Source organism: Nipponia nippon, unplaced genomic scaffold, assembly GCF_047370975.1.
Source record: "Nipponia nippon isolate SJK-2023a ecotype South Korea unplaced genomic scaffold, ASM4737097v1 scaffold_1, whole genome shotgun sequence".
NCBI classification, from domain to species: Eukaryota; Metazoa; Chordata; class Aves; order Pelecaniformes; family Threskiornithidae; genus Nipponia; species Nipponia nippon.
Window position 1 is genome coordinate 162493326 of NW_028262290.1, and position 10662 is coordinate 162503987.

General features: G+C 49.2%; 1 long non-coding RNA gene across 1 annotated transcript in view; it reads right to left on the reverse strand.

Annotated features, from left to right (window-relative positions):
* The window catches only part of LOC148057690 (uncharacterized), a 13175-nt gene extending 3546 nt beyond the window's left edge, over positions 1–9629 (reverse strand). The window contains exons 1-2 of the long non-coding RNA XR_015706457.1: positions 9443–9629; positions 7101–7227 (exon numbers count right to left, since the gene is read on the reverse strand). This is a non-coding gene — a long non-coding RNA (uncharacterized LOC148057690). The remainder of the gene's footprint in view (positions 1–7100; positions 7228–9442) is intronic.
* Positions 9630–10662: the final 1033 nt, after the last annotated feature.

The following is a 10662-nucleotide window of genomic DNA, read 5'->3' on the forward strand; positions in this document are numbered from 1 at the left end:
CCATCTTTGTCTTCTTCCACAAAACCAAAACTTTCATCTGCATGTCGCAGAGGAGATAGCTCATGCCAGTATTTTTTGCTTTCTTTCTCAGTCTCTCAGAAAAATCTCCCAGCTGCTCCCCCCTCCAAATTATTTCTTCTTCAGACTCACAGGGTCTCTGAAGTCTGGGCTGACCTGCATAACTCCATGTGATGCTCCATCTGTTGTTGACTTCTATGTGTTTACTTACCAAGGGGAAAACCGAAAACGTGACTTCAAGATCTGGCCGGTGTCACTGTCATTCCTCAAAAATAAGGTCTGCCATGGACTGAGCTCTGATTTTGATCTGCTCGAGCCTGCTTTGGTTCAGCCCCAGGGATGTTGACTGAGGGAGGACCCGTGAAATGCTTCCTCTGCAGTGCTTCATCTTGCGCGGGGCCACCTCAACCCATGGAGAAATGAGGCTGTGAGCCAGGAATGGACAACACTGATCTGGCGTCCACAGCCCCCAGCAGTGAAGTTATGGCTCTTTAGCTCAAAGGAGTCCCCAGGGTACCTGTTCTGTACCCCCTGCTCCACCGTGGGGTGCAAAGCACATCCCAGCATGGGCATCATGGTGGTCACCCTCCCTAAAGGACAGCCACAGCAGAAGCAGCTCTCCAGAACAGACCATAACCCACTGGTTTGAGCTTGGACCAGTACATGTGAACCTGCTTTAATGGGAGTCAGACCTTGATATTTCAGCATAACCAAAACTCTGCATTCAGACTGGACTGAAGGTGTGTCCAGGTTTATATGTACATAATTCCTTTTCTGTTTCTGTTTCCATATCGGCATACATGATGCCAACAGCTGGGCCTCCAGTTCAAGAATATTTAAACATACGGGTATACGTGCATGGCCGGTGTGGTGTATTAAAAACATTTTATTTCAGAAATAGCACCACTTTTCCTGGCGAAGCAGAACAGCTTCTCTTATTTTCTGTGCCACTTGTATTTTTGGGCTTAGCGAGGCAAAATGCCAAGGAGCGACAGCATGTTTACCTAAGAGCAGCTAAAAGAGCTGTGTAGCAATCAAGGTATTGAGTGGGTTGGGCTGAAAATAGATCGGCTTGGAAAGACTTTGATCAAAAATGTTCAGCAGGGGACTGGATGGCAGTGAGCACCGGCAATAACCTCTTGGGGAATATATCCTTATCTTGCCCGAGCTAATTAGCTGCAATGCTTTTGTGGAGTGTGTCCGTGGTCTGCCTCGCTGACTCACTGTGCCATAGTTACCCCCAGCTGTGGGGACTGAACTGTCCTTTCCCATCCTTTGAGGTTTAACTTTCTAGGTCAACACTGAGGTGAAGAGACATGTGGAGGATCCCCTTGCATAAACACTGAGCAAGGTGCACGCTCCTTCCTCCAGTCACTCCTGAACCTTATCATGAAATCGGACTCATTATCAGGAATGTGATCTTTTTTTCTGGGAAAACCTTTTCTGAAAAGGTGTTTGTGGCCTCACTGGGACATCATGAAGTCCTTCACCTCAGCCTTTCTGGGGCAATTATTTTTGCTTAACCCCTTGAAGCTCTCCTGAGCTCTCAGTAATAAGGACTCCAAGCCTTTTCCAAGCTGATAAAGTTTTGCCTCTTCCTTTCTTGACAAGCAGACATGCTCTGCCCTCTGCCAAGCCTAACCTACCTGTGTGATTACCAAACTATTTGCCTGCAGCTTCACATATCTCACTTTATACAAAACCTTTTGCCAGCTCTCCTTTCTGGGCATGCCTACATAGCTATTTTGGCCCAGGGTCTAGGTCTGGCATGTCTCTTGGCATCCTGACAGCCACGACAGATTAGAGAAGAAAGTGTTCAGGTTCTTTTGGCAGCTCCAGGAAAGCTCTCACCCTGCGATAGGAGAACACGAGCACAGCCCAGGCTCTGGCTTTGAAGTTGTGGGTATACGACAGGTCTAGTCACAGGCCCCGGGCCCAGGTCCAGAAAAAACGAACAACATCGCCATGTCTTTGTAGCACTTTGGAAGTGTTTCCGGTCCTTAATTGCTTTATTTTGTAGCAAATGGCTTAGGATGTTGCACTATGAGGCTTTTTACTTTGTGGTTTTCCAGCTGCAAACATCAGGGAGAACTGGTCACCATGTAGGCTGGGAGAAATGTGCCCACCAGCACTGTAAAACCAAGGGCTCTCCTCAACCTGCCAGCTCTGGAGCTCATTCCAGACTTGGGTACCTACTGTTATCATGAAAACCGTGGTTACTTCACAACTTTGCAATTTCAGGGCTGCCAGATCACTAGTTCTGTTCACCATCAGTGGGAAGAAATAAAAGCACCATCTAAGGGTTGTTTGAACGGGGTCCTGCAGCTCCCCGCTGGCTGCAGAGCACGCTGGGCCCGTCGCTGTTCTGGATGATACCGCTCACACCCATCCCCCAGTGCCGCTGATGTTTAAGGCTTTATCAGACTCCATAGGAAGTGGTTTGAATGTGGTCCAAGCGATTACCTGAGGTTTTCCAGCCTCCTGCGTCACATCTGGCACAACCAAGCTGAGGGTGTCAGGATGGCTGGCTCCAGGTCTCCTCTGTGTCATACATCGCAGGTCCTCTGATGGATGGGGTAGTATTTTAGCACTCTATAGGAGGCTTAGAAACCAAATTATTATTTGAACACAATGATACTGGCCATGCAATTCTCCTTGCAGATCTTGAAAATTGCCTTGCTATCCATATCAGTCCTTTCCTGGATCAACTAACAGCACAGACCTCATTGATTCCCATACACACTGCTGCATGCCTACTGCTCTGAAAAAAAGCTTAGGGAGAAAAAACCCCAATCATCATCACTTTTGGGTTGAGAAAGAGGAAGTCAGAGTGAAAAATTAAAAATGCCAGACCTTTGCAGTGCCACTATTTTCATCCTGGGCTCATGATGCTGTTCTGGTGTCCTGCTCTCTAGTAAAGCTGAATAGATTTCAAAACACGAGTATTATGAGGACCAGCAGCTTGCCAGTTGACTTCTCCTCATGAGAGAAACCTGCAGATGGCAGCCCGTCCGTGACATCTCCTAAGTGAGCCCAGAGGGGCTGGGTCCTCAGCCTTGGGAAGCAGCGGGCTGCAGTTTCACGGAAAACAAGACAGCAATGAAATTCGTGACCTTCCAGCATCAATCTGAAGGTCCTTCCTGCCTGATGGAGGAGACAGTAATGGGACTTTTCTGTCCAGCAGCAACTGTAGACAGGGCTGTGTTTTCTCTCTTGCACCCTTGAAGTGAATGTGAAAGGAAATTTCAAGCTTGGTATGGAGACCAAGCATAGGTTTTTAGCTTATGCCTGAATATTTTGGGAGCTGTCTTTTAGGATGCTCCTTATACCACTGGGGCACAGCCTAGGCAATGGGGTTTGCGAACTACTGGTTTAAGGGAGATGATTTCAGAAACTGAGGCAGAAGGTTAGGAGGCACAGCATTACTCCTGCATGAACTTCGTTAGTTACCGTGGATCAGCTGATACTCCTCAATTTGTTAAGTCAGGTAATTTGACCTTAAATCTAAGCCCATAGATGCAACGAGGGAAGGAGCACTTCCAGGACAAGGCTATTTATCCTGTAGCTGTGCATGGAATTACAGCAAGATAATAACCTTGAGATATGGTTTATTTCCCTCTGCTTGCTGTGCCTTTTGGGTGCTCAAAAGGCGGCTTTTTCTTTTCTTTTCTTTTTTTTTTTTTTTTTTTTTTTTTAACTATAGCATTGGCATTCCCCTACTTGCTGACTCCAAGGGTTTCAGCTTTAAAGTGAAATATATTAGAGCTGTCTCAGTGGTAAAGGTACCTGCCAACATCCCGCCCCTGGTCTGTTCATAGCACCCAAATTTTAGCTCCTGTCTCGGCCGATGGACTGCTGGGAGTGACTGTTCATCATTACGGGCAAAAGTACCGTATACAGCACATTGACTACAAAAAATAGATACCGCTGCAGTATGGCTGACTGACTGTAGAGATGCTTTATTTCAGCATGTGATGGGGACACTGAAGCAGTCCATTGCCAGGGGCTCAGGGGCTTGATTCTGCTCACAGACAAGATCCCCAAAGACTCTCACTGTCTGTTATCCCTATCAATGTCGTGCCACTGAAAATCCCAGGTGCCCAATAATCCCTGTATAAGCAAGCACAGACATCAGCCCACCAGCCAGCTCCTTACTTGTTTGTATTCAATGTGCATTTAGAAGCAGGTGAAAAATAAAATACTGGATAATACTCTCTTGAAGACCACCTGTATTTCATATCACCTCAGCCTAATGCCACATTCAAAACTTGCCTGCAAACCTGGAAAACTTATTTGCAGGGCTACTGAAGCTCAAAGAATAGCTCCAGTCAAGGGTCATTTATTCTTTGGGTTTTCCAGGCAGGGCTTGTGTAGTTAACATAGGGATCATGTTGTTTTTTCAGGAAAGAGTTTCAGAAAGGAAAACTGGTGGATGCAGAAAGCAGTTTTGTGTCCTTCCACTAGGGCCCAGGCAGGATGGTGGCATTTTCCCCTGAGTCCCTATGTGAAAATACAAGGAGCCTGTTGCATCTTCTTGATCACAGAGACAGTCAAGAGCTGGCCATGCATCAAAAGAAGCATGACCAGCAGGTCAAGGGAGGTGATTCTGCCCCTCTACTCTGTTCTGATGAGACCCCACCTGGAGCACTGCCTCCAGCTCTGGAGCCCTCAGCACAGAAAAGACATGGACCTGTTGGAGCGGCTCCAGAGGAGGCCACCAAGATGATCAGAAGGATGGAGCAGCTCTCCTGTGAAGACAGGCTGAGAGAGTTGGGGTTGTTCAGCCTGGAGAAGAGAAGACTCCGGGGACACCTTATAGCAGCCTTCCAGTACCTGAAGGGGGCTCATAATAAAGACAGGAACAGACTTTTCAACAGGGCCTGTTGCGATAGGACAAGGGGTAACACCTCTCTTATGAGGAAAGCCTGAAAGAGTTGGGTTTGTTGAGCCTGGAGAAGAGAAGGCTGCAGGGAAACCTTATTGCGGCCTTTTAGTACTTAAAAGGGGCTTATAAGAAAGATGGCGACAGACTTTTTAGCAGGGCCAATAACGATAGGACAAGGGGGAATGGTTTTAAACTAAAAGAGGGAAGATTCAGACTAGATATAAGGCAGAAATTTTTTACAATGAGGGTGGTGAAACACTGGCACAGGTTGCCCAGAGAGGTGGTAGATGCCCCATCCTTGGAAACATTCAAGGCCAGGCTGGATGGGGCTCTGAGCAACCTGATCTGGTTGAAGATGTCACTGCCCATTGCAGGGGGGATGGACTGGATGGCCTTTAAAGGTCCTTTCCATCCCAAAGCATTCTATGATAGATTCTATGGTAATGGTTTTAAACTAAAAGAGGGCAGATTTAGACTAGCTATAAGGAAGAAATTTTTTACCATGAGGGTGGTGAAACACTGGAACGGGTTGCCCAGAGAGGTGGTAGATGCCCCATCCCTGGAAATATTCAAGGTCAGATTGGACAGGGCTGTGAGCAACCTGACCTAGTGGAAGATGTCCCTGCTCGTTGCAGGGGGGATGGACTAGATGGCCTTTAAAGATCCCTTCCAACACAAACTATTCTATGACTCTATGACTCTCTCAGCTCTAAGGAGCCTGCAGAAGTGGCCTGATGCTGAGGGGTGCTGCCATGGGCTGTCTGATGCTCCACCAGGCCATCAGCTGGGAAGCTCACAAAGTCAGATGGTCACAGCTGTAATCCCTGGGTTTGTCATCCCATGTGCCCCTTACAACCAGAGATAACCCTTTTAGGGCACAGCTCATCTCACCCCAAAGGAGTCGGATGAAATTGGTCAAACGATTCCTACAAACCCATCTTGCAGGCTGCTCCCTCCTCCAAGTATATTACATCTCCTTCTCCAGCCATGTGTGAGACCCTCTGCCTGGGTCAGGGGCTGGAGGATGAGGACTGGAGGAGAGGAGTGGAGCAGCTCTGCTCGGCCAGGCAGGAGGCATCAGGGAAGCCACCACGCCTTGGTAACCCTCTCTAAGTTTTGCTCTTAGTAATGGAAAAACCCCACGTGATCCTTTTCAGAACTACTCATGAAATTTATTGCTCCCTTTTAATCTAGCAGAAATGGAAGAAGGGATCTGTTCAGCCCCTCAGAGCACTTATATCCACTATACCTTTAAGTGCAATACTTGCAGCTCTCTTGCATGTGGCCTTTTTAGGGGCCTCTTCTTCTGTGACAGGCATCTGGCTACCCTCCAGGCTGCTCGTCTTAAGTGTCTCCAGCTGATGTTGGGGGGAAAGTGCCACAGCCCAGCTTTGCATCTCTCTTACGTGGATCCAGAAGCCGGGATAGGAAGACTTAGAAGAATGCCTGGGATCTGCTCTGATCTGTGTTGTTCTTGTAGCTCAGCATCCCCCTCTTTATGTCCCTATTTTATTTCCAGCCCTCATGCCAGGGCTTATGTCAGTCTTATATGACCCTCACACCAGGGAAAGCTTTCCTCATAGCTCCTATATGGCCCATACACTTTCCTATCAGGTCCACAGCAGGAAGAAATGTCCACCTCCTCCTCATCTGATTTATACCTCTCCAGGTAAATTAAAATGACGTCTTTTACTCATGCTGACTTTCTAGCTGCCTCCACAGTGCCCGTGTTGGTGTAGAAGCATGGAAAATTGGGGGTTTGCCATAGACTGTTACAGGTAACATACTCAAAGTATTCATCAGCACCTTGGGAGGGTGCTGGCTTTTTAACATCCACCCCAGCAGTCCCTGGCATTTTTGGCAGGAAATCAGGCAGATGTGATCAGGCTATTTCTCTGTCTGCTTCTTGTTCACCGCTTGTGAACCAGATGATTGTTTCTGACCTCGTTTGATGGTACCTTTGCAGTCCTGGAGAGCTGAAGCCTACAAGGTTTGTGCAAACAGGCAGCCAGGTAGAGAGGGGAGGGAGAGCGAGAGAGAAAGGGAGATGATTGATTATTTTTTGGGCACAAGAATCCATCCAGGGGTTCAGCATGAAGTCTTACATTCAGGGAAGACCAGGTCACCTATGGGATCACTCATTCCTCTAAACATCAGTCATGGGGCTTTCCAAGGAGCGAGGGGGTCTGTTACCTACCCCGGTATCTCCACTCACTGTATCATCTCAGGCTGGTTTCAACTGGGGATAAGACCAGAAGAAGAGCCTCTCCAGCTTAAACCAAGTCCTCACCAGCATAAACTGAGTCCTCACCAGCATCCTTGTCCTGCATGGAGAAGATAACCGAGACGTTAGGAGCCACTGGCAGTGATTTGAAGTCTGATGACTTCAACTGCTGGAAAATGCCTGTGTGCACATGTGTAGGTGTTGGTGCACGCACGAGCTGCTTCACAACCAGACCCTGTCCCTGGCACATCAGGCTTCAAGTTATGCATTTTGTTTTCGCTTAGAGCAGCTTGTCTGTCCAGGCGAGAGCACGGTTAGATGCCAAGCCAGGCTGCAGGTACCGAGGGGACGGGAAAGAGCAGCCGTGGGCAAGCAGCAAGCGTTCAACCCAGACCATCTGCTGCTGTTGGATTAATCTCTAACCTGTTCTCTCAGCTGGCCAAGGGGAACTTGTTGGGCTGAATTTATGTCTCTAGCTTCAGGTTACAGCCTGGCATGTTAAAATAAACCAGCACTGACTTTGGGTTAACTTAAAAAGCTGGGCTGTAGATTAGAGATGGAGAAGAAATCGTAGAAGGAACTGTACGTGATCACCAGTGTGGGGAGAAGGAGATAACCCCATGCTACCAACAGCTTGAGCATGGCCAGGGCACGTCCCCAAGAAAAAGAAAAGGATGGAGGTGGCTGAAAAGAGGATTGCACCCATGAGCAAAGACGCTCTCCTTCTGCTCTGGGGTCAAACGTTGTGTACTCTGAAGAAGCAAATTTGAACCATTGTTTCTCTTGTTACCATTGTTTGTCTTGTTTTCTCTTGCAAACAATCCTCTGCCAGAGTAGTAATCTTGAAAACTTGGAAGTATTGTGGAGGAAGGAGGAGAATTATTTCTTTAAAAATTCCCTTTTTTAAATGTGAAATTAAAAAAAAAAATCAGATGTTTTCACTGCCAGAGAAAGGTAAGGACAGAAACAGAGGAGAAACGTCTGGACAAAAGAAAAGCTTTCTCCTAGCTTTGTTGAACGCTGGAGCAGGAGCAGATGGATGAAAAGCACTAATAAGAAAAAATAAGTTTGAGGACTGGACTTGTAAGCTGACTTATTGCTTATCTGATTCCTATGCAAACCAGGCTGGCAGTCTCACCGGGTAGTTTCAGGTAGCATCTGACCGAGTCTCCCAGCTCATCCACATGTGGGTTCTGGGTGTGTTTGAGCTAAGCTAAACCTGCCGGTCATTTAAAGTTTGCTTTAACACGAAGGAGAGCTGGGCTGGTTGGACTGTGCGTTACAAAGCCTCTTTCTAGGAAAGAAGCTTTGCGCAACAGAAGGGAAAATAGGTCGTTGTCAAGGTTTAGGGCATTTGCAAAAGAAAGTAAACAAGTGGTGCTGTGTGGCTGGGTGAGATGGGAGGTCAGCTCCGCGCCGAGCAGGATCTGCCCCTTGCTCAAGACAAGGCTGTACTTGCAGGAGGGTTTGGCTGGGAGGAAAGTCAGCCTCGTGTTTATGGCAGTGGGACTCGGGTCGTTACCCTGCCCTGATTCTCCACGTGATCCCTGGCAAATCATTTAATTGCAGTGCCCCGTCTGGGTACAGGGAGGAATCACCGCGCCGTGACACCCAAACCTTTGGGTGCCAAGCAATGTGGGGCACAGTTTGCACCTGGGCATAATGGATCCAGGGCAAACGGGGCTGTTGGCATGGCTGCGGAGCTGCTGGCAAGAGCGGGAGGCTAAGGGGGATGGGAGGCCCGTGCCAGAGCAGTTGCACCAGCCACGGCAGACCCAGAGCAGAGCCTGTCCCAGAGAGACTCAGATGCAGAAAGAAACAAAAACAAGGCAAAAAATAACAACCACCAACCAACCGCAAAAGCACCGCAGGTCCTTAAAAACGCCCTCAGGCATTTGCCAAGAAAAATCCCAGGGGAGTTCAGCTGCCTTCCTGGGTAATACTGAACCACAGCAAGTTACCTTCCCACCACCCCCCTTCCTGGGGCGCAGGGCTGGGAGGGAGGCTGGGGCACGCACCCGTGCGTCGCCTGGTGCAAGAAGCAACGGATGGCTCTGTCCTCGTAGCAAGGGCTGCAGTTTCACTCTCCCTGGGAGGGGATGGGCTGTGCTGGAGCGGGGCTGTGGCACCTGGGGGGCTGCGCAGGGGCTCTGGAGCACATCTGCCAGCCGCCTGGCCCCCGCCGCCAGCCCGCGAGTACATCTTGTTTGTGTTTTTCTGCGGAGCACACTCCCAGCGGGTTATGTCAGAGGTGAGGAATGCAGGGCCACCCTGTGTCATGAGATCAGACTTACATTTTTAGGCTGAACGCTTACCGTATTTGCTGGGAAGCAGCACGCAGGCGGCACGCGGGGCCCCGGAGGGGTGGGAGATACCCCTTTGCCTCCGTCCCTCTTTTCCAGCCCTCGCTCCAGCAGAGCCGGGTGGAGCGGATGGGGCCCGTCTGCTGGAACAAGCTCTCCCTCTGTTCCTTGCAAGGAGCAAGAAAGGAAACGCAGTGAATTAACGCGAATGAAAAGGCAGCAGTGAAAGGCGGCCGGGCGCCATGCCAAGCGCTCGGAAAACGCTTGCGGAGAGAGGTGGTGGCGAGCTGCTCTCTGCTGCCACTGAAGGCTTCGGCACCCTGGATTGCCCCGTGGGGGAAACTCATCCAAGCACCAGTACCCACAAAATATCACCATCCCAGGGGCTGAAAGCATGAGGAGAGACTCCAGCCCATCCAGGGCCATCAGGGAGGCTGGGAAAGGTGGGCTGGGAGCTCTTGACATGAAGGACACGCACAGGGTCTGACCCAAAGCACCGCACAGATCAGTGACTTTCCCCCAGTTTTGTTGCTGGGAGCCAACCCTTATGTCCAACCTCTCTAAAATTTCTTGACTGCTTTGCAGGAGTCCTTCTGCTCGAGGAAAGCTGGTGCAAAATAACTCGGCTGATGTCCTGCAGAGTCTCTGCACTGCCCGTTCCCTGGATTTCCCACTTAAGACTCAGAGGCTCCTTTGCAGCTCTGCTTCCCACCTAGGGCAGAAAGAGGGGAGCCACTTTGATCCCGGTGCCACTGCACAGAAAACCCACTGAGGCAGGGTTGGACCCTGGCGCAGGGAAAGGCTCCCCTTCTCTGCTCTGGCATGGATTTTGTTTTCCCTTTTTTTTTTTTCCTTTTCCTGAAATAGCTGCAGTAGTAGGTATCCCGAGATCGAAAAGCCAAAAAGCAAAGAGAAACGCTTCCACAGACCACATCCAAACTGAACGCCACTGTTGTTTGTTGTTTTTTGGGTTTTTTTTTGTTCTGTTTTGCCTTATGGAGGGTTTTGACATGGTGGTGTTTTGTTCTGTGTCAGAAGGAAAACAAACCCTGAAATACCAAATTCTTTCATACAATGGACTTTCCTTTCTCTAAACATCCCTGTGAGATGGGCCTCTTGCAGCTCTCTCCTCTTCCCAGAACAAGAGAACAAATACTAGGAAATCTGGAGAGATGAACTGCATGGAGCTGGCAGCAGCGGAGGAGTGCGCACCAGCCCCATGTTACTCAACG